The following is a 25,195-nucleotide window of genomic DNA, read 5'->3' on the forward strand; positions in this document are numbered from 1 at the left end:
TGTCCTCTTCCAACTACTTTTGTCACTTAAATTAGGCCTACACGTTGGTATATGTGTTGGATTTTTTTTGCATTACACACATTGTGTAAAACCACTCCTGGGAGACCAGGTCATTTCTTTTCATCTCTGCTGTATTTTTTTGAAGAAAATTGTGCATTGCTTCAGGTGCTTTTTGTACAATAAAAATTAAACACACAAGCTGATCTAGAACTCAGCATAGCAGAAAAGTATTTGCAAGTAGTAACAAATTATTTCACTAGATTTTATTGGGCTATTTTCAAATATAGATGAATGCATTCTGTTCACAAAAATAAGAGCTTTTCCAAATATTATTGTTAGATAATAATGGAAGTGCTCAAATTATCATTCTGAAATTTTCTTATTGTTTCGATAATGTTGCCCCTTCTTTAAACAACTCTGAATATTAGTCTCAAAGAGTAAGCTCTCCAATTTTAAAACACAGGTTATCCAAAGAGGGAGCAAAACCAAGCCCATGCAAGTTGTATGTCCAAATATGTGATTCTAATGACACAGAAACAAAATCACAGTTAAAAGACTGTAAGCCAACCATAAGCTAAAATGTGTGGGAATAAAACACAGCCATCGTTCTTTAACAGATACAAAGGTTCCACTTATCCATTGCACCAATGGAAATTGACCACTAACTTTCTTTAAAAAAAGAGTAAAACTGTGAGATGATCCCAAGTTTTGTCAAATGAGGGAGGCTAACATTCACTTAATTAGTTCATTTTGTGATTTCCTGACAAACTGTAAAAGCTATTTATGGCTTCAGAGTCACAAACAAAGACAGAGTTCAGGTCTTTCTCCAAAAAATACAATAACATGAGCATCTTTTGCAGTAGCAGGACATGTGGCACCTACTTCAGCAGGGCTGGCATTTCATTCATCAGCAGGTAAGGGTGCGCATGCGTGCACACACACACAAACACACACGCATACACTAGTTAGTACATTAGAGCAGAGCAACACATCTTTAAAATATCTGCCCTTTACAAAGTTAACTCACAGATTAAAAAAAGGCTTGAATTTTCCATTTTTTGTTGTTGAAAGATCATTTTTCTGTTAGTGAGCACTTAATAGGTCCATAAAGCAATGAATATGAAGAAAAACCTACTCAGATACATATGACTGGATTTAAGATGAATGAATAAGTGAACTGGGAATCACATGCTTTACTTTTCTCTTAAAATTACACACAGGCTAATGGACTAAGAAAAAGGGAAAAATATATTTTTATTCAAAACAGCTCTAGCATTGAAATGTTCAATAATTTGATAACAAAACACTGCAGTAGATGGATAACAACAACTGTTCTTAACTGTAAACTGCAGATTGTTCTAAGGAACAACCTCTTATTCTGTAGCTTCTCCAATTGTTTGTGATCAAATAGTATCGACTTCATGGCCTTGTCAGTATGCTAAAACAAACAAAAAACAAACAAAAAGCCCTAACACACACACACACACACAAAAAAAAGAAACCCAAAAAACGTATAACAGTTTGAAGAAAATGAGACAGCCGTCAAAAGCTCTCTGTATAATTTTGGGAAACCACCATTATTAGAGTACATTCCTTTCATTCTTAAACATTCAAATCTTCATTTGCCAAAACTCACTGATAATAAAAAATCTATCCCATTATAATTTTAGATTTCTTTGTGTGGATATTAAAATAAACTATGTTCTGAAATTAAGAGTTAAAATACCTCCTCTTGTTTTCCATACATATTTGCCTGTATAAATATACTTAATCATTTTACAAATTACAGTATTTATATTAAAGCTTTCGGTCAGCAAATCATTACAGCTTAACATGAACAAACAATTCCTGTGTTTTGGTTCTGTCTTTAAATCATTTTTGGAGATAACGAAAACCAGCCAAAATGAGTGACTGCAAATAATATAAACAACATATTTATTTAGAAAAATAAACTGAAAATACTGCTTGTCTGTTAGATTTCTCATGAAGTACAGACAAATGGCTAGAAAAAATTTATGTCAAATACATATTACAAATGACATCTTTAACAGTAACTGGGACTATAATGTCAATGTTCAATAGGAACATTTTGGATGCGTAATTCAATAGACTAAATTTCTTGGCTGCTAGTATGATAAAAAATGGATGCTATTAAAAAAGATTATATCCCCTTTTTAAATACACCTTATCATGTTGATGCTTTTTCATATATATACATATATATATATGTATGTATATGCATGTATTTATTTAAACAGAAGAAAGGACCGTATTCCTTTCTGTGAAGAGATCCCCATAGTGAAAAAGAGCGTAAATGTTTTTCTTCAGTTCTAATTTTTTAATTCCTTTTGGAGCCCCGGCAAAATACAGCTTGTTGTGGTCAAAAATCTCCTGGGGCCATCTGTGCAAATGGTGGCGCACATCATTACCCTGAATGGACGTGACAGTGCAAATACTAGAAGTGCATTGAGATGCAATCTCTAACAGCTGAACTTCTTCAAAGTTGGGTGGAGGACAGAAGACAGCATCCTTTTAAGCAATTTAACATCACCGATGCCTTGTTCCTGTATGGCTTTGAATATGTACAAGGGATGACAGAGGTCTTCTTTCCCCACAGACAGCAACATTGCTCTGTTACAGTAAATGCATTCTTTTTCTGCTATCATGTAAGTGCTTCATTTCTCCTTTTGGCTACATATAGAAATATTTTTGGATGCTGGCTGGACCCATGAAAAACTCATTGTTTGTTACTCTGGTTGCTCAGCACAGAAGTCAAGTGTCAGGCTTGGAGTGAGCAGTTTCTGCAACGGGGCAAGACATGTACTCCTCTTTATTCTTCTTTCCCTCTAAATGGAATTTAAGGCTGTGGCTTTTGCCAGGACTCAGCATGTAGCTGTCAGATCTGAGAAAAATGAATCAATGCAGATTACACTCATGATCAGTTGTGCTCTCACTTGAAGGGCTTTTCCATTCTCCACGGAGGATTAGGTTCCTGGTTACTTCTCAGATCTGGCCTGCAAGAAGTCACAATGATGAATCTGATATGCAAGAAATTAACTGACGTGCCTCCAGATATACATATTCCTTCAAGCCTGAAGGTGCTGTTAGAAAGAAAAGAAGACAAGGATGAAGTTACACAAATGTTACTTTAAATAGACAAAGTTCATAGAAAACAAAACAGCATTTTGAATGATCATTCCATTTGTCATATAAGCAACAGTTCAAAGAATTACGATACTTTGAAACTTGACCTTTATAGTTGTACATTATTGTTGCTACAAGCCTTGTTACTCTGCTGGGTAAATGGGTTTAACTTCAATGGTGTCTTTGGAATCACATGTTACACCACCTGAAAAACTGATGGTTACTATCCTAGGTCTTGGAGTATATGGGGATAATGAAATTATGATTTTTTTATCATGTTTTTTATTATTCTTTTTAAGAAGATTATCCTTCTTAACCTACATAACATAATAATTCAGCTTAACAATATGCCTTAGGGCACAAAATGAAACAAGAACTCCTGAGATCTTAAAAATAAAGAACTATACATTAAGCATTTGAAAAATCCTCTAAGAATTCAAGTCTAATTTAACCTGAGAATCTGGATTCTAATGCCTGTTCTCAAATTAAACAGAAAGTGAATTCAGCAGAAGTTTCTCACCTGACAGGTAAGTTTCCTAATCACTAAAATACTACATAAAATTTTTATTTGAGTCTTTCACCTTCCCATTTGTGAAACTGCTTTAATTTGTATAAAACACTATGATAGTCCTAGAGTCAGTGAAAGAGAATAATGCTCTAATCTAGTGTTGAGGTTCACTGACTCACTGAATTGCCTTACTTTATTTATTAGACAAGATAAAACAGCATCAAAAAGAGACCTTGGGATACTTACCTGTTGGTAGCTAGGGCATTAGCTTGGTTAAACGATTAAAAAAAACCACCTCCTCAGAAAAAGAATGAGAACTTCCTCTTCCAGTGTTGGTAATTTACACCCAGAGTTATATACTGCAAGGTGGAAGAAAATTACTTCTTTGCCAGTAGTTTTATGAATCTAGCCCTTGTTATGCTGTTTATCATCCCTGTGAAGTCTCTCAAGATTATAATTTTGCTGTGCCTTGTAGTGCAGGCTTACGTTATGATGAAATTTGGTGTGTTGTGGCTGTACTTGTTAATTATTAAGAACGATGAACAAGGCGAACTAGCAGCATCTTTGTACTTTGGGAATCTAGTGGAAACTTTTATCAATTACCCCTCTTATCTTTTCCCCTTGGAGATCTAATCTGCGGGGGGGACCTCCCGCTTCTCCTCCAGGCTAATTACAACAGCGTTCAAGAATTTTGAATACCCTTGGGATGCTGGAACCAGCACGCTCCTACTGCTAGGTCTTTCGAATGTGTTTCAGGTCTCGATTTTGCTCAGGGTTAACCATCGGTGCGTATGCAGACACACTATTCCAATCCCCACGACCAGCACTGCGGCTACTCCAACCCCTATGACAAGCACCATGGCTTCTTCAACCCCCATGACGAATGCTGCGGCTACTCCAAATCTACGACAAGTGCCACGGCTACTACAACTCCCGTGACAAGCGCTGTAGCTACTCCAACCCCTACGATGAGTGCTGTGGATACTCCAACCCCCACGATGGGCACTGCAGCTACTGGACCAGAGAACCAGCTTGTGCTGGTATGAGTCACGCCTATACAGAAGACAGAAGAAGCGATACACAAAAAAAACAGTTCACTTTGGAAAGGATGAGGTTGAACCAGGGTCATCATGAGAACAGGAGGAAGAACCAGAGGTAACTACCCGATCCTTATCCCTGGGTGAGATGCAAGATTTACAAAAAGATCCAGGCAAGTAAAATGTCACTTGGTTGCTCTGATGCTGAGATAATGGGGCCAGTAGCTTGGAATTAGAGGGTAGGGACGCAAAGCAGCTGGCGTCTCCTAATCAACTATTTAGGGTTTGGCTCATATTATTAATGAAAAAGATGAGTATCCTAATTATCTGTTAGCACCTTACTTTTTAGCTGACGACAGTCTTCATATCACTAGAAACACACAACCCATTTTCAGTTGTCACAGTTTCGGGCTTCAATTACATTCAATTACATTCAGGCTAATGATTTGTGTATGTTAATTCCTCACAAAAATCACACAAAAAAAGATGGTATTGCCCTTGAACTCAGATTAATGCTCATGAAACTGGATGAATATGGTACAACAAACATATATGTAAAACTAATAATAACAATAAAAAAAGAAATAATACAAATAGTATTTGTTCTCTGTCAGAAAACAGTTATTCCTCAAACTTATTTTGAATACAGCACAATACAATGCTGAGGACCTGTAGGCATAAAAATCAATACAATTTTTTTCTTTTCCTCTGGGTTGCGATTCATAACCACATTCAGTATCATGCCCACGAAACCAGTAAAAGGTATATCAGGTATACCTAGATTCCTCTAGCATCTCTCGAATTCAGTCGTCAACCCACACAATTTGATTCATTCCCAGCCATACAACCACACAACCACACGACATCCACCTTCATTTCAACGTTCTACCAAAGAAGAAAAGCCCATCTTTTGTTTCTTTATGTCTGCGATAAAAAGCACAAATTGCACCACATCAGTAAAAAATCTGATGCACCTCTCCACATTAATAAAGAATTTGTTCAGATTAGAAGATTATGGTTAAACTTGCCCAGTGAAAAATTCGGAAGGTGGCAATGCCTGCATTAAAAACAGAGAAGCAATTGCTTTTGGCACCTCCAACAAAACCCTGTAATTACAAATCATTATTGTACACATGAAGAGGAGAGACACAGAGAATAAACAGGCCAGTCACTGAAAAAAAAGAAAGTGTCTACTAATTACAAATTCCTATCCTGAACTGTCTATTTCTTAATTCTACAGTTTTTACTATTTTGACAGCAAGGCTTTACATTCAAATCACTACATTTAATTCATCATTACAAAATCCCTTCATTGCACCACACCTTGTCAACATCCTCATAGTGAAAAATCCTGACCTTAACAGGGAGCTAGAGTTCAGACAATTTATGAGAGAATGTTTTGTTCACTCACTTCCCCTCCCTTTCTTTACTTTGTCAGCATCACTGGGTCATTCTCTTCCTTCTACAGCATCAGGATTTAGTTAAAAAAAACTGAGACTGAGAGAAACCAGTGTCATTATTTTCCTCATTCAAAACCAGGTAACTGCTCTTCTATAATAAAAAAATAATATTTTACTTCTGTGCCAGTATTACCCAAAAAAGATTTACTCCCTTCTGTTTCCTTCTGTTTGTCACAGTTTTCTTAAAAACTGAAAGTGTATCCAGCCCAATCTACTGTGACATCCTCCTCCACATCATTGCCATGGCCATAGTGTTGCTGAACAGAGTGCTACGCAGAAAGCTGCAGATGGAAAATATTAAGGGAAAAGGCTACTGAAGGGAATCACCCTTTCACCTCAGACCTATGGGATGGCTATGCATATGCTGGTTAGCATAAATAGAACAGTGATTTACACGTTGGGGTTGTTCAGCCTGGAGAAGAGAAGGCTCAGGGGAGACCTTATAGTGGCCTTCCAGTACCTAAGGGCTACAGGAAGGATGGGGAGGGGCTCTTTATCAGGGAGTGTAATGATAGGACACCGGGCAATGGCCTCAAACTGAAAGAGGGGAGATTCAGATGGGATATTAGGAAGAAATTCTTCATTCTGAGGGTGTTGAGGCACTGGAACAGGTTGCCCAGGGAAGCTGTGGCTGCCCCATCCCCAGAAGTGTTGAAGGCCAGGTTGGATGGGGCTTTGAGCAGCCTGGTCTAGTGGGAGGTGTCCCTGCCCAGGGCAGGGAGGTTGGAACTAGATGCTCCTTAAGGTCCCTTCCAACCCAAACCATTCTATGATTCTATGATTCTATGAACATAAGAAAATTATAGGAGGGGACATTTATCCAGGCTTAGCTAAATAAACAATAACATATATTTTTTAAAGATACTGAGATATGGATATACTCAGGTTCAACTTAGAGTATTTAAAGAATAATAAATGCAGTTTGATTCTATAGTGGGATGATAGGAAGACATCAAGCAAATTATATAGAAGACATTTATAAACTTTGAACTGATGAGTGCAGGGGTGACTCCCAATGGTCACAGAAAAGGATATTTTAAATGCAACTTTCTATGCTGGGTCTAGTGCCTTTTATCGGGAAAAGAGAGAAAACAACTAGGAAATGCACTTCACATTGAATTGAGAACGAGAGGTTTACTTGGTTAATACTAAGCTATATAATTTCCACATCATTTTAAGAGTCTGATAAAAGCACCTGAAAGACTAGCCTAATTAAAATCTCCATTATTTGTGCTATTTTAATACAGACTGCATAATTTGGACATATGTTGCTGCCTGTCATAAGCACAATGGCAGCCAGTGCACACACCAAGCTATTAGTTGTATTCAAGTATTTAAGAGTATAACAAATTTGCTAAGGAAAAAATAAAAATAAAAAATTCCCATAGTAATAAATCCTCCTAAATACAGTGCACATATTTCCTAGATATTGTTTAAATACTAATCACATCTGTTTCAGTTACTCAGCTTAACCTGAAAGATACGGAAATATTTAGATTCAGATATAGACTATTTTATCTATATTCTTTAGGGTTTTTACTCCTTTCAGATAATATGTATTACTATGCTAATTCCTTCAAGAGAAGAAAGAAGTACTGAAAGCGAAGGGAATGCTTTTCTATTGGATTTTTTTTTTTTTTTGGCTTGTTGCTATTGTTCAAGAAATCCCCATCATGACCGCTCATGTATAGGTTTTTTTAGGTATAAATTTAAATGATGGGTTTTAGAAGACAAACAGCTTCAGTCAGAAGCCATAATATTTCAGATAAAATTTTGTATGTTTTATCATTAAAGGAATTCTGCTGAATGCAAACCCAATACTTTTACCAAGCATTTCTTTTCTCCATCAATATTTTAACTATATAAGCCAATGTTAGCATTTTTGTGTTCTGTGGTATAGCACTGTTGAGACATCTTTCTCTGTAAAAACTGAAACAACTAAATGTAAACAACACAGAACGCTAACAAATTCACCACCACACTTCTTTGTAATTCTTCCTATTTTTTTTCTCAGAAGCTTCAGACTACTTATGTGTGATTATCTCATCCTACTGTTTCAGTCTGTAAATAATTTATTTGCTAATGAGCAAACAGGAATTCCCAATTCCAATTGCTTATTGAAAATTTTTCTTTCAAAGCTTTGAAATAGATTGGAAATTGCATGAAAAATCTAAATATCTAAACTTACATATTTTCAATTTTTTCCTTTACACATTATTATATATTTTATGTTGACAGCATCTATTAGCTTCTAGAGTAGTATTATTCTTATCACCTTGCTAACCTCTCCTAACAATACTTCCCTAATGTGATTATCAAGTCCTCTGTTGTTCCAGGTTTGATAGCTCTAGAACTGTCTCTAAGACTGGTTCTATATTATAGTTCTATAAACATAATGGTAAATAGAAATCTGTAAATCATGTCAGAGAGTATATGAGGAAAGCATTTATTTAATGCACTTTTCCAACTGAACTCACATTGCTTAAATAATGTAAATAAGTTCACTGCCTTTGTGTGATTGCACAACAAAACGAAGACCATCAGAATATTGGCTCTGAGAGCTACTCTAGAGTAATTTTTTTTGTAATGAAAAATTAATGACATCAGAAGCATGCAATTAATGTCAGAAGCATCATGCTTGTCAATATAACAAACTCATAAAATTTCCTATGTTTGTTACTTATGAACTGCTAGCCAAATTACTGTTGTGCCTTTCTCAATAATGTCCCAAACAGTTCAGATTTGAGAGAAGCAATTTGTGGGACTGACAACGTGAAAGTGGCCTTTTTTGTTGATAACACTAGTTTCCAACACAGCTGAAATCTAGGCAACCGAAGTTACCAGGTGATGTCTTGACACCACGGAAGTCAAGAGCCTGCATTAGGGGTTGCCGTGATGAAAGCCAAAAATGTCAAAACTGACTAAAAAATGCTAAAAGGGGAAAGAAGGGAATTGGAAAAAATCCTGATGATGTGTCCTGTGAAACTCTGTCAGCCTTGTTCACTGGTCAGAGGCACCTTGTCTGCTAAGAGAAGTATACATAAATATACTAGAGAAGTAAGATCTTACCTCCTCTGCATGTGCAGAAAGGATTTATAAATAAGCATTTTTAAAATTCCTCAGACATATTTTCGGCTGAGAAAACACCTACTTGTTCACCATTTTCAACCTTTAGAAACGCTTTTATCAGGTCATTTTTCTTGACATGATGTTCTTCTTTTTCATTTACCTTTTTGGTCACCCATCCACTTAGATGCTTGAAAACTGTTTTAGCAGTATCTTAAAACATATCTTAAGACAGAATTGGTTATGCAAAGTGTGTATACATTCCTAGGAAGCCTGTTTCTTTTTTCATTAGTTTTGGATATGTTATGATACATGATTCTATGATCTTTCATGAGACAACTACTCACAAAGTATTTCTGGGAGGGTGTTTTTTCTTCATTTTGACTCTGGGATACACGTTCACTAGCTTTCAGAAAAGCTATTTTCTCCAAAAATTTGCTTTGGACTACATTTTATCTTGTATTTGACTAACATGCACAGAAAAGAAATTATCGAGAAGAGGAAATCAGCTATTTTGTGCTAGAGTATGACATAAAATTCGAGCTACGTTTCATTTCAAAGGAACAAGGCATGGATCTTCCCAATGTTCATTTACAGTTAGGCTTTTGATGTAGACCTGCTTAAAAAGCAAGGCCAAGTACACTTAAATGCTTGCTTGTCAATGGCTGTAATAGAATATATATACATATATGTAAATATAAACATATATATATTTATGCATTATTTATATACGGATCGTAGACAGTATCGACAAGGCTGCAGACAGTGAGACTGCAGTCTTGTAAGGTTACATCCAAAGCTACAGTTCAAGTGGCCACTGCAGTTGTATCAACAGCAGTAGCTGAGCTACCAACGTGAAAAGAAAGTAATATGGTCCAGGGAATCCACCTATTCATTCTTACTGCACATTTTTGGTTTAAAAATATGCTTTTAAACATAAGAGCTAGATAATATGTTATACTATTTTAATCTTTCTGCCCTTATTTTTGCCCTCCTTTTCATGCTGAGTCAAAGCAAATTTCCTTAATTAGCTTGAATGCACATTTGTGTCAAATGGAGGTAGAACAAAGATTAGGAAAAGAAAGAGATGCAAAAGACAGCTAAATCACTAACAGAAGTAACTTTCTATTTCAATGATTAGTGAAAAATTAGCTAGTAACACACTTGGGCAGTTGGTTACAAAGTTCATCTATCTAGTTTCACACAGGCAATGCCATAGCAAGCAAATAATTAAACAAAAATATTAAATATGAAGTAGCTTTGCATCTGCAAAGAGTTGCCAAAGAATATCACATCCAGTATCTAGTGCTGGGAAGTTTTCTGCCCATTTCTGCTGTACCTACTAACTCTTTGGTTAATCTAAGGACCTTGCCATCACTGCCTTCTTACATTCTAGTTGTTGTCAGAAACTAAAAGAGACGGAAGATCTAACAGATTAGAAAAGACACCACCACCTCATATCTCATATGTGTCAGTGTTTTTTCTGTAAAAATTCAGAATGACCGCGGTTTACTTTTAAATCAGTCAATTCCTAGAGCTGACTATGTAACAGAAAACAGGATGATAATACAAATACCTGTGAAGCTATACTCACTGAATAAAAATAATTCCTTTGAGTATATGGCATAATTACACGCCAATGGAAGAAACCTTTTATTAGTCAGTGAAAGGGACATTAGTCTCACTCAGGAAAAATGAAAGATCACACAGAATAGTTAAATGCTTTATAGGACATGCATTTGCTTTTATTTAAAAGATTTGAGTATTATGTTTCAATTTTTAGAGTTTAGAGGTTTTTGTATGATTACATGTCTTGAAGTGACGTGAACGGTTTGAAAATCATTCTCCCCAGAGTACATCTTCCAGTTGACAGGTGTAACCTTTTCTCATTCAGCCTGGAGCTAGGAAGGATGGATAAGTGACTTGGCAGAATTCCACTTGCTTATTTAAAAAAATAATAAATGTATATGGGTGAAAGGAGCCATGTAGGAGACAATGTAACTATCAATATTTCTGCTTTTTTTGACATTTACTGATCTTTCATCTATTTCAAATTACTCAAGTAATCCAGCAGCCTTGTAGCATTATGCCTACTTTGCAAGCCAAAAGGATTCAAAAGACATCAGAAAATATCTGTAAATACTTTGGCGCAGCCTTTCTGCAGGTTTGCCTATTGAGGGATGAAATAATTTATGATTCTAACTGACAACATGCTGTTCGTTAACAAGTGCTTTACAGGATTTACTTTTTCCTTCAATTGGCACAAGTATTTTGCCACAAAAGAAAAAAAATGTTTCACTGCCAGTAGAGGTATGGAAATTACTGAAACTACATTATCTTGTTCTCCCTTACCATGCCAATGTGACTAAAAGCTCTCAATGATTCATTACAATTCTGGTTAGTCAACATACCCTAATTCAAATTCTTTCTTTACAAAAGAAAAGGGTTTTCTGCGGTGGTTATGGACACTGGCAGGTTCTGTCCTTGTAGCTAGGAATTTTTGGCTGCTAGAAGTTACTGAGTAGTTCACAGCTGAATCTTGGGCAGAAGCCTACACGTGCAAGAGAGACCCTGAGGCCATGCATCAATAGGACAGCGTTTATTATAAGTCTCGGCACTTCAGCACCCTACTGAAGACTTCCTGACCACCAGCTGCAGCCCTTTTTCATCACAAGGCACAAGAGAAAGGGTCGCATCTACTGCTTGAGACTTCATGCATTGTGAAAGAAAAATACTGAAACTTCTACACATTCATTTAGCAAGACTTAACCAGCTACTTTCTTGAGCTCTAGAGGAAATCATGGTATCAGGAATAAATTGAATGGAAACAGCACAATATATTTTAAAAATGTAATAGGACAAATTCTTAGATTGGAAGGTCAAAAAAAAAAACCCAGCCATGGCTAAGCATAATTAAATTAGCTAATGTCTTCATATGCCTTGTACTTTCAGCAACAATATGCATGAGATCAACCTGACGAGACATTTACATTGAAGATGTATGAAAGAATCTCCTATGTGTTTTCTGGGAATGTTCAAACGCAATAAATGTAAACCTTGGTAAAGCGCTCTGATTTGTGAAGTGGTACATACTCTACTAGAAGATACTTGCTTTCCAGACTATAAAAACAGGCATAGAGGAAGCTAAAACTTTTGCAAATATACAACGGTTCAAGGCAAACTTTCATTGTAAGTGATGCCAGCTTCTGTTTCAACAGCTTCTTCAAATATCTGTATATAAAACAAGAGATGCTCTTGCACATCCTCTCTTAAAACCTACTTAACAACTGTCTTATTCCCACTTACCCACCACTCCAAACATAACAAACCATATGCAACTGATGTTTAAAAGACAGAAATATCAGTTTATCAGAAATATCAGTAGTATTCTTTTTCTTATGCATTCAGAATGCTGCCTTTTAATTTATTTTGAGTAAACCTAAAAATGAGCTTCCAGAATTCTTTTATATTGGTGTGACATAACACTATATTTGAAACAAATGCATAATTTTGTGGTATCTCTGGAAAAAGGCAAAGAATACAAAGATCAGCATGTCATCTTCTCATTTTGTAGATCTACTGTGGGTCGCTTTACTTCTGTAGCCTGTTTAGCCATTTTAAGATGAATGCCCAGAAGCCTAGACTTGAATGAAACAATATTTTTTGCAAATTTAGCAATCACTGTTTTTCTCCATCCAGCTCTAATGATGTATAATGTTATATACAACTGGATGGGACAGTCAAACACAAGCTCAGCAACAAAACTTACCTCCACTTAACCTTTAAGGAACTTAATTTATCTCAGTTATTAGCACAGACATCCCTATGAAAATCTACATGTGAAAAATGTAGTAAAGAACTTCTTAAAGCGCATAGCAGCATGTGGTGAGATCCAGCAGGAATAGGGGATGATTACAGAGGCAACAATCTATCCCAGTTTCAGATCTCTTTCCTTATTATAGGAAAACGTTAAAACCATAAAGCATCTCTGCTTTGACCTTTCATAATGTCCATCAAATATGCTTAAAGACTTGGCTTACAATGAACATAAAATCCCTTGGTTTTTTGTTTTTTTTTTTTCGTTGTTTGGTGGTTTTGGGTTGTTTTCAATATCAGCATTTGCAAACCTCAAGACCTTTGCCAGTGCAGACCAGCTTGCTGACTGAAAATCGCTGGCCATCTCTGCTTCAACACAAGTATCCATGCTCAGCTGGCTTCAGAGTGATTTGCTTAACAAAAAAAAGATACTCAGGCCAACAAAAGCAGGTCAGAATTAAAATACAGCCCATTAAACTCTCCTGCAATCCAGTGCTTTGCACATTAAGCAGAAGCCTCACAGTGTTCTTCTGGCTAATAAAATACCGCAAACTATTGGGCCAGCAATTCTGTGAGCTGTTCACCAAAAAGGTTAGTCATTTTGATGGATTTACTTGACGTTGAAAACAAGAATAAAGCCTCTGGAGCTATTTATCTAAATCAGTTAGTTAGATATATACGGAAACCTGCTGCAAAATCCTGATTCCAATCAGAGCCGTGATACATGCTCTAGGCTACGTGCATAATTCATGTTTGAAGCGCTGAATCTACTGTGTGTCCGCTGAGTTGTCCAAGATCCTCTTCAACGTTGTTTTCCAGGCCACATTTCAAACTAAGAGAGTTTGCAGCTCTTTAGGTAAGTCAGAGATGGTCCTCTGCATATTTGAAACATATCTTGAAGCATTTCCTCCTCTGCACAGGATGGAGGCCAAAATCACTGCTAATTCTTTTTCAAGTGGGGTGGACTTACTGTCTGTCATGAATACGCAGCACAGACACTTGGCTTTGTTTTCTGTAATCGGTGCATCCAGAAATGGTTCTCTCTTGGTGAACTAGTCAAAATTATTAGATGAAAGTACTTAATCTTGAACAAAGATTCCAAATCTTATAAAGTCTATGGTTACAGTTATATGCACAAATTTCAGATTTTCTGAATTTACTCTATTTTGTACACCATTGTTCTTTAAATCCTACGCTATAGTCTCTTAACTTCCAGTTTCTGGTGTTTGAAACCAAGTAAATTCTCACTTATGCATAATCTCAATGCCTAATACAAACCTACGTTTGCTGCTGTGACCTTACATGGGAAGGTGATCTCCTGAAAGTCATGGGAAATGACAGATGACACTGCTGTATCAAATATGACAATGGGACAAATAAAATGTATTTGGTGAAAAGCAGGCATTTGGTCACTACAACAAAACTAGGTAAAGGAATTTAGACAGGGGGTTCTCAGTTGTCCTGATGGTGCAATACCTAAAATATAAGTAAATTAAGTCATCAAAACATAAATTCATTTTTTGATGAACTTTCTTGAAATTTTTTGTAGACATGAGACATAACTTTAGACATCAGTGAGCAGTGCCTGGTAAAGACAGCATGCACCTTGTGTAAAGCACTGGGTGAAGAAGCAACGTACCTGGAAGCAAAAGAGGAAGGAAAATCTGCTGAATCCATAATTTGGATAATTCCCTTGCAAATAGTTGAAAATCATCTCTGGTCCAGTCACATTGCACTTTGTTTTGATTTGGTGGGTTTGGTGTTTGTTGGTTTTTTTTGTGCAAACAATTGTGCTTTGGACAGCACAATGGAAAGGTGAAGTACTTATTGGAAATACTTAGTTAATTAAAATAACAATGAAAAATAAAATGGCTTTGTATTTCCCTTGCAAACCCAACATGAGAAGCTGGAACTTTGGCCTAATGAAACTTTCTTCTGCAGTTAATATTGAAAAACGTATTAATCCTTAATATCACTTCTTTTTAAAGTTACCTAAAAGCCTTTTGACTCTTAATGCATAAAAGAGCCTTTAATCAAGAGAGTACAAAAACTTTTAAGTGAAGAAAACTGGAACAGCTTGCTTTTATTTCCAATACTTACATTTCATAGCCACAAATGTGTCCTGGGACAATAAACTGGGATAATAAACTGAATCGTCCATATGAATAATTAGAAGTACATGCTTATTGCTTACAAAGAAATACTTAACTTCCAAAATACACTCCCTAGATAAAAAGAAGGCATCAATGTGTAAGCATCACTAAAAGCAGAGATGCTAAATTTACCTTTGTGAACTGTTTTACCTATGTCACAGTGATTTTCCTATAAGAAAAAAAAGGAAACAAAAGCCAGCAAAAAATATAACAGGCTCTTAGCATGTGGGTACATAAATCACTGCACTAATCACAACTGTAAGTCAGCGATCAGCTGAAAGCTCATTGCTGATGTAACGAAATGTTCAGGTACCAAGTCAAACCTGCAAAGTATATAATGGACAAATGACAAGATGACAGCTGACTTCTGAAAAGCCTTTTTCCACAACATCAGCCTCCATTTTGAGTGAAGTATTACCACTCCTCCCACCAACACAGAGTATGCGCTGAACGGTAAATTCCTAGCTGCACCCTCCTGCAATCTTCTATTAAAAGTCTCAGTATACCTGTGAACTTACTTTACCTCGAGAACCAAATTCTATGCTCTTTTAGGGAATGTCTAAACATATTCCAGCAGAAAGAAGGTGAAAAGGCACTCAGCTGCCTTTATTGCTGCAATGAGCATCAGGTAACCGAGTCATCAAGAAAATATGGCTTTCCTTAAAGGGATGGGGAGGTGAGAGGGGGCAAGTTAAAGAGTCAGAAGACTTCACCCCCTCTTTACGGCTTGGGAAAAGTCAGCTTCTGGTGTGGGACCCAAGAAGGAAGGACAGGAGGTCAGAATTCGCTGAAGTTTTTGCTTCCTGTTTTTGGTATTCATGGCTGCTGAGAAAGGGGGAAAGCTGGCACAAAAAGCGACCTGGCTGGTGGTGATGTTTGCAGAAGCCGCAGCTCAGAGCCTGGAGGAGCCCTGATGTGGAACTGTGGGCAATGGGGAGGCTTTAGTTGTGATGCCCCAAAACAGGGAGTGCCTTGGCAATGCAGTCATAACTGTCAGATGAACTGAAGAGGGTATGTGTTTGTGTACTCTGTCCTCTCAGTGTGCTGCTTATTGCTTTCTAAAAAATAACCACCATCCTAGCACTCACTCTCCTCTCTCGTGGCACCTTCCTCTGAAGGAGCTCTGAGGCAGCTGAAGCCATACTGCTCCGTACGGAAACACAGAACGTGCTTCAGACACAGGGGAAGCCGCGTGTTCAAAATGCCTCAGGCAGAGGAAGCATCTCAATATGGATTTCTCTTATCTAGCAAGAGGGCAAAACAAAGGCAGTCTACGAACACCATCTCCTTCTCCACCAATTCGTAAATCTAGCACATCTTTCCCATGCTTTATTTATGAGTGAAAGAAAAGCAATTGGATTTGTGTCAGCCAGAATATCTAAATGCTGAAAAGAACGACAGATTTCAGTTTTTCATTTTGGCTATACAAATAGAGAGTCCACGTTTCACTTTCAGTGTGAGTCAAAATACACTGGCTTTCCTTCCAGAGTTAGAATTAAGCAGGATGGATACACTGAATGAGTGAACAATTTGGGCCCTGACGGCTTTCATTGCTTGAGAAAATGCAGCCTAGCGGCCACCTCAGATACTGGCAATAGTGGAAAAGTAAAACTGCCACTTTTCCTTTCTTTTTGATGACTTGGGCTCTAAGACCAGTATTGTGTTAGCTGTATTTCTCATGTTTCTAATATTAACAGAATATAGCAGTGGAGCTACAGATAGCAACCAAAAAAGTGAACCTTCTATCTCGCCTGTGGGCTGAAGTCAAACTATACACTAGTTAAAAAGGAACTATCTTGCATGCAAGGATTTTCTATAGTAGAGATTAGAGGTGAATAATTCTTTCCATGTATCATCGTTCCTCCTTTACCCCATAAATAGGGAAGTTCAAAAAGTGTGAACTGATTAAGAGTTAGCTGAACGCTCTACTAACTGATAAGAATGCATTGGCAGTTAAAAAAATGTGGTTTCTGCTTTGGAGGTTTTAATTGAAATACAAGTCTTCTGCTGTTCAGATAGTAATTCTTTAATAAATCTATGTGTAGAAGCAATTAGTAATAATTTCATTTTATTGTAGCTGTCAAATAGTAGCAGTACAAAAACTAAGTGGGATGGTGGTGTCTTGGATTTATTTTTTTTTCCTTTAAAAAATACACAATCAGAAAAAAGTAACATAAAAGCTTTTGGAGGCTGATCAATATGCTCTTGATCTTGATCAAGACAATACCACAAAGTTCTCCCTCAGAAAATTACAGGATTAAACAGATAAAACCCCTTCGTTTAATCGGATTTTGAAATAGTGGCCTCTTAACTGAGATGGAATTAGAAGGAAAATCCAAGGAGGTTATTTATGTTATCTGTATTGAGGAAAATGTAATTTCTAATGCTGTATCCTATAAGAAATAACCAGTACACTAATCATGATTAATAACACTTAAATTTTTCATTTAATTTTTCAGCAATTAAAAAAAAATATGTTTAGAAGTCCCCTAAGGTGACAAATTTATAGTAAACTTAAAATACAGCTTATATTCAGAAATCACACTTATTCATACAAATATTTGCTACCTTTCATTACTTAAAAAATTACGTGGGTACTATTTCCAAACTAAAATCAACTGAAATACTCACTGCTTGATTTAATGCTCTTACAATAGACTTATCATTTAATTTCTTCTGTGATACCTTACTAGTGCTAAACTGACGGGTTTTGATGGAAGATACAGAAGTAAAATACGTATTGAACATATAATTTGATCTTTCTTACTGCTGAATCAGTTACGCTCGATGTGGTGTATTTCAAGTTCACTTGCACCTTTCAAGTGAGACAGTAATACAGCAACTATGTGAAAGGCTGCTCCACCTATCTTTTGTATTTTTCCACTCCAGTACCTACGATGATATCTCACACTTAAGTGGACACCTACCCACCTACAGAAGCCGTGCAACTTGGCTGGCAGAATAGCCTAGACCACAAGCGGGATATCTACATCAGCAAGAAATGAAACTACACGTAAATTGTGGACATAATCCCATGGCAGAGACAGTGATGACTTGTAGTGTCTCTTAGTTGACACCCAAGACTGTGTCTACACCCACCACTGCTGGGTACACACACAACAGCTGGTCTGGTTGGGGTGCAACGTTCCCTGCCCCAACAGCATCCTGTATCCCACTTGCTGGTGAGCCTCAGGTCCTGCGAGGGCAGACAGACTCACAGCCAGGGTGGAGCATTTTAACTACAGTACCTGCTTTTGCTCAGAAAAATTATCTGAAAAATCCCTAGCATACAACAATGAGTAGTGGTTTGTCATTTTATTTCTTTTGGTATTTACTGAAATAGTTCCACCAAGGCCTTGTTTAAGAGAGGTGAAATGTATTGTTGCCACATGATGCTTCCTACTTTGCTTTGTGAAAAATGGAAATTTTCTCTCCATGGAAATGTACATTGATACTGTTAAAACCCTGCCAATCTGTTGATCTTTTCTGCTGTTGTTCCACGACTACTTTGAGTGACCAGGAGGCACTCCAATATTTCTGACCTTTTCTTAAATAGCGATTCAGACACTGTTAAAAAACATTCATTTATAGATGGGAATTTTTTCACCTCTATTTTTTTAATGTCTCTGTATTTTAATACTCCTATAGGCATTTATGATCCTGACATTAGAATGACTTACTCTAAAGTCACATTGGGAAGGTGATAACCTCAAAACATACTGTTCCAGTTATGTAAACCATAAATTTAGGTGAAGACAAAAATATACTAAATTCCTTTCAACAAATGGAAATCTTCCTTTTTACTTTGCTAGTTATCCAGGTTCCTAGCACTCATAATAGTCAATCAACTGTCCTCTCCTCAATTTCTTAATCATACTAATACATACCTGCTCAGTCCTTGGCTTTTATATTGTTCAGTGTCCACTGACTGTTCCAACGAAACTTCAGAGACAAGAGCATGCTCCCTATGTATTACATACGCATATCTTCCTATAGTTCTACTCACTAATGACTTAAAAAATTAAAACATACACCAGTTACACAGCCATTAATCCACCTTCTCTATTTTCTGTCATATCCTTCCTCCTGCTTATGGAGTCTCAAGGATCTCGGGAAATGCAATTCAGACTCTCCTGTAAGCTCCCCTGTGTGGGGTCAGCAGCTGACTTTCACTCATAAACTTGTTTTATTTAAGCATGTAAGACCTATTACAGTTGCTGAAAACACTACAGTTTTCTATAGCACGACCATTACAATATAATGAACTTACGGTGTTTCTCATAGCTCAGTTGTTCAGTTCTATCTTAAAGCAATAATAGATTCATGGAAGAAAATTAGTGGAATATTCTGGTTTCCTTCTTTATAAAATACATGCCCTGCTGCAATTTAAATAATGGAAAGAAAAAGAGATACTGTTATGTCCAAGTAACATTTCTTTAGATTTTGGAATTCATATGTATTTCAAGCTCCTAATAATATTTGAAAATATCATTTCCAAGTTTGGTTGGTTTTTGTTTTTTTTTTTTAGTTCTAGGGCATGAAGAGAAATCTGTTTCTTTTCTTAAGTGCAAAGTTCATTAGCTGTAACAATGCAATTCTGCCTTGGTGTCACATGGCACAGCATCAATTATTACAGAAAATACATAAAACAGTGATACTCAAATCCTAATGCACAGGAGAGTTATTCATTAATTTAAAGAAGGTCATAGCAAGAAATCCCAGGTTAAATATAGAAAATAAGATGAGATTTTAATGACTATACATCATTAACCACTTTAAGGTGTATTTAAGGCCATGAAATTTTGTACTCGCTGCACAAATCGAGGGCCAGAACTTGCTAAATAATTTATTTAATAATTTATTTATAGACTATCTAAATGCAAATAACTGCAAAGGACTGAAATAGATGCTTTGGTATTTAACCCAGGGTTTAGTTAAGAAATGCTTAAGTTACTTAAAATTTCAGTGTTTTAAATGTACTTATTGTAGCTTCAACTAACCTACTGAGATTAACTAAAACAAGTTTCACAGTACTTTCAAGAAGTATATCTTCTTTATCCACTACTTCATTTCAATAAAATCTGTTGAAAACACAAGTAATAATTATAGTGATGAATTTTAAAGGTAATATGAAGATAATATAAGACTTTTCAAAACAAATAGTAAAATTATTATGTTTGCTTAAGCCCTCTACGTGGATTGAGTATCAAAAGAGCCACTAGTTACCTTGAAACTTTCCAGTAATTGTGTTTTTGTTTAAACACTATGCTTTTTACTTTGCTGCTGAGATTTCTGTAAAAATTTAAACTGGTTGAAATGCCAGCAACATGTCTGAAGATAAGAATTTGTGGATCGTACAAGATTTCAGAAAGAGTACATGGGCATGCTAACATGCTTGTTGTCCTCTGTAAATGTTATAATTTGTGACCATCAGTATACCAATAGCAAAAATTATGTTTTCTTATATTTGACCTTTAATAATTCACATTTTTATAATAGTAATTTTCATAACAGATAATTTTGTTATTATTCTTCTAGTTATTTAATTCTGATCATGCCCAAAGGGCTGAAATGGGTTTGTACTTACCCCAAATGTTTACATTTTATACATCTGGTGTCACATTATGCACTGCACCACATCTTTGTTTTAAAGATGTTCTGGACTATGAACCATATGTTTCTCTGTCTGCATTAGAGACACATGGAGGACAGGCGATGTGTCACATGTAACTAGGTCTCAGATGAAAAAAAAAATATTTTAAACTATTTTCTCAGTAATTAAAATTCTGGAAGTTTCTACTCTCACAGCCTTATCCATAAGAACTTAGAAAAGTGGGCTATCTGAAGTTCATCTCTGCTATAGAATTAATTCACTTCTGTGACCAGACATGCTCTTAAAATCACTCTCATTCACATCCCAAACCACTACTTACACCATTTTCTACCTGACCTGGCTTGTTCCCAAGGGAAGGAAAGCCTACGTGCTATTCCCATCCCTACTAGTGACCCTGCAATGAAAAACCCACTAACCTATTTACATGCTAACAGCTGTCCACTGTTTTTCCACCCATCCCCACAATCTCAGAAAGGCAAAAAAGTCATCCTGTAACTTACTCTGAAGGAAACTGCAAGATCAGCTTCTTGTTCAGGATCTGAGTGTACAGCCTGAGAGGTTACTGGGCCTCGCAGCGGTGAATGCAGCAGCCACATAAATGTTGCACAGTATTTTCACAACAATTTCTAGTACATAGTATTTCAAGGCAAAATTCTCAGTTGAACGTGCCAACACAGCTTGTGGATAGAAACCTTGTGTACCTTTTAGACTGTAAGAGCCTTCACATGCATGGATGAGCTGCAGAACCGTCTCCAGCAGCACCCATTTATCCCATCTGCCTGTTGTGGTGCCACATAAGCAGCACTGGGCAGACACCTTTGCCGGAGGACCTCTCGGACCAGACTGGATTTGTAAAGAGATTGAAGCCACCATTTGTCTATGACATCAATCGAAGGTAATGATACCCATCTGAGCACCATCTTTCCCAAAACCCCGCCTTCAGTTACAGTGAGCCACGACAGGAAAGAGACACAGTGAGGTGACCAGAATAGAGCTATTACCATAAATCATAAACATGATATCAGAATTGTTTGTAATATTACTACCAAGTTACAAAAAAGAAAGCTGTCCACAGCAAAGTGAAATCTTTGCACATTCAAAAGCATACAGCAAAGCTGCATTATGCTGGGCCAGGGTGGGAATTGGTAAGTGTTGGGAAACTAAAATATATCAGAAGACAGAAGGAAGAAAAGTCTGATTATACTGATTGCACACACAAAAATACAAGTGTAAGCCAATTACAGCAATCTTCAGGGAATCTAAAGTTAACATCATGAACAAGAATTCTTATTGCTAAATACTTCTACAGAAAGAAAATTGTTTACACATTCTCAACTAAAATTCCCAAAACACAAGATAGTATATGAAAATAAAATGTCACATCATGATTTCAGTTTTGCTTTTTTAGGCAGGTATAAGGCATCAGCCAACTGAAAGTATAATCTCTGCAATGTATGTTCCATGCAAAGTAACTTCAACTAGACTATGCCAGATATTCAAGAAAAAGCAATGACTTCCAGTAAAACTGAGCACTGAGGAACATTGCTCAGTCAAAGTGAAGAATGACAGAAAGAATAAGGAAATACTTAATTTGAGTTTTGTTCCTAGATATATCTGAATTTTCCAAAGATTATTAGGATTTCACGTAGTGATGTGGTACAAAACCACTAGCTTATCCAAAAAGGGTCATTTGAAGTTCATCTACTCCTGTCTAACATGCCACAAGTTAAACGCCACGGCACAGATGCTCAGAAAATAACACGAGTACAAAATTCAAAATTATTATCCTGAAATGCCTGTGTTTTGTGACTACAGAATCCTGGAGAATCTTTACTTAATAAAAGCTGCATCTTGCAGCCTTACATATTTGGGGTTTTGCAGATACCCAAAAGAGCTTTGCAGGGCTGAGTCACTTTGCCCAGCTGACATTCATGGTTGACTGTGATTCAGAAACAAGCGTTCTTGTACCTGATTTCCCTGTGAACATAGATTTCCTAGTAAAAACTGACCAGATCAGATCTGCTCAAAATAATGTGACAGTCCTTTTTTCTTTTGAAATGCATCCAGAGAAGGCACAAAGAAAAGAGAGAGAGAAGAAAGGAAGGAAGAGATAAAACCAGATTTTAAATGTTAAAATATCCTTCTAGTAATGAGAAAAGCAATGTTCATTTCCCTTGTGTGACTGGATTTTAACCCCAGTCTTCTATTTAGAAGACAACCATGATTCCCAATTACAAATTACTCTGAGTATGGGATTTTCCCCCATTGCTTTTGCTGAAACTATGCAACTTTTGCAGAAAATAATGCATGAGTCATTGAGCAAGAGGGAGCATGACTGCAGTTAATGACTCACTATAGGTGATGTGAGGATTCTGATGAAAGAGGATTATAAACAAAGAAACACATTTTATACTAAAAACAGACTTGCTCCCTCCTCATTTTTATCCAAAAACCATGTTACCCAAAACGGATTTTGACAGCTACCCTAGGGCACTAAGCGGAGAAATTATAAGCAAAAATGCTCTCTTGGGATTTGAAATGGGATGCAGTTTTCAGGTGGATCTGACAGCATCTTCCTTAAACTGAATATGCTTCAAAAACCAAAGGGTCTTTCAATTTTTAATGCTAGGTTTCAGTAGGGCTCAATAATCTTCAAAAAATCACTTCTTTGTTTTTATAAAAATGTTTTCCTTGGAGTCTGCCAGCACAGCAGTGCTAAGTGTTCTCTGCCTGTTCCAAAACTTCCACCCCACATGCCCAAACATCTTGCTCGGCAGCACCCTTTGCTTTTCTCCCAGGAGGCATAGTCTACCCTCATTACCTGCTGTACCTGCAGTACCTACACAATACTCAAAAACTAAAATTAAAAAAGGGACAGACAGAACAGTTACACCAGCTGTCACACAGACACATAAGATGCCCTAACACTGTCACGGCAATTTACCCCATGAGACTAAACAGGACAAAACAGCCATCAAAACAGTTGCAGGACAAAACAGTTACACCCAGATCATCCATATTGCTACCTCCTCATTTTGTATTATTCTTGACTGCTTCAACCGCTAATTTCTTGAGCATTTCCAAGACACAAGGAAGATTAGTGTTTCTTGTAAATGCCAGACTTTTTGGTTTAGAGCAATATAAGATAGCAAGTAATATTTCCCAGTTAGATACTCTCCCAGGATCTACTTATCACTAATAAACAACTAGACAGACAGACAGACAGACAGACAGACAGATCGATAGATAGATAGATAGATAGATAGATAGATAGATAGATAGATAGATAGATAGGTAGATAGGTAGATAAAAGAAACATACTCTTATATATGGCAGCAATACAAAATGCCAGATAATCTTTTCCTCAGGTGTTTCTCTGGATAAGTTTTCCAGGTAACTGAACCTCTGAAAAAAGATTCAAGATTAGGGAAGCAATCAGAAACTAGGTTTCATGTCAATCAAGTTACTGCAGTAAGAGACTTGGGAAGCAATCGAGTGCTGAGATTTCACATAATTTCCACCTATTTGCGTTCATCTGTACGTGTAAAGAGCCTGAGATGCTGTCTGTAGTCATTTAATCACCACATTCACAACCTTTCATCTAGCCTGAACATTTTATGAGCTGGCTTTGGGATTATTTTATGCACTTGTGATTTTCTCTCTCTGCAAGGCAAATGAGAGTGCAAAGTAAATGAATACTCTCATGAGAAATTATCCTACAAGATCTGCTGTTACTTCAGAAATTACAATAATTTTGATCTATAAAAAGAACGCACTGCATCACTAGGTTGCTTTATCGCCTGTGATTTCAGGACAACAATGCCTGCCGGTGCTACTGGAATGCAGTGGTAGTATCTGCAAAGTAATTCGAAGTGTCCAACACTTTTGAAAAATGTTGAGTTGCTATTGAGACAAATGGACTCAGAGGTGACTAACTGAAATGTAACTTTATGTGTTCCACAAGTTTCCAACATAGGCAGAGACAAAGCCAGTTCTTTTCTTTTTCTTTTTTTTTTTTTTTAAATGGACACATGATATTTCGCTCAAACCCTCTGTAGTGATATGAAAAAAATTGCACTTTATGCAACTTTTATTAGTAAACTCAAAATTTAAATATTTCTTACAGGCAAAAAATACCCTAGAAAAAAAGCATCTTTTTTTGACCCAGTTACTTCCTATGTAATACCTGTCTCACAAAAAACATATCCAGTCACTAACTTGGCACACTACTAAATGAATTCAATGGGCTAGAGTACCTACAGACAGTATGCTGTACTGATACCAACAAATACCGAAGCGACAGAAGGCACGTTCGTATGCTTTTGTGTTAAGGAATGGAAAGAAAAGCCTGATTATGCTCAAAGACATTATTATGTGATAACCCAAGGAAATAAGTG

The sequence above is a fragment of the Larus michahellis genome, chromosome Z (assembly GCF_964199755.1).
Source record: "Larus michahellis chromosome Z, bLarMic1.1, whole genome shotgun sequence".
NCBI classification, from domain to species: Eukaryota; Metazoa; Chordata; class Aves; order Charadriiformes; family Laridae; genus Larus; species Larus michahellis.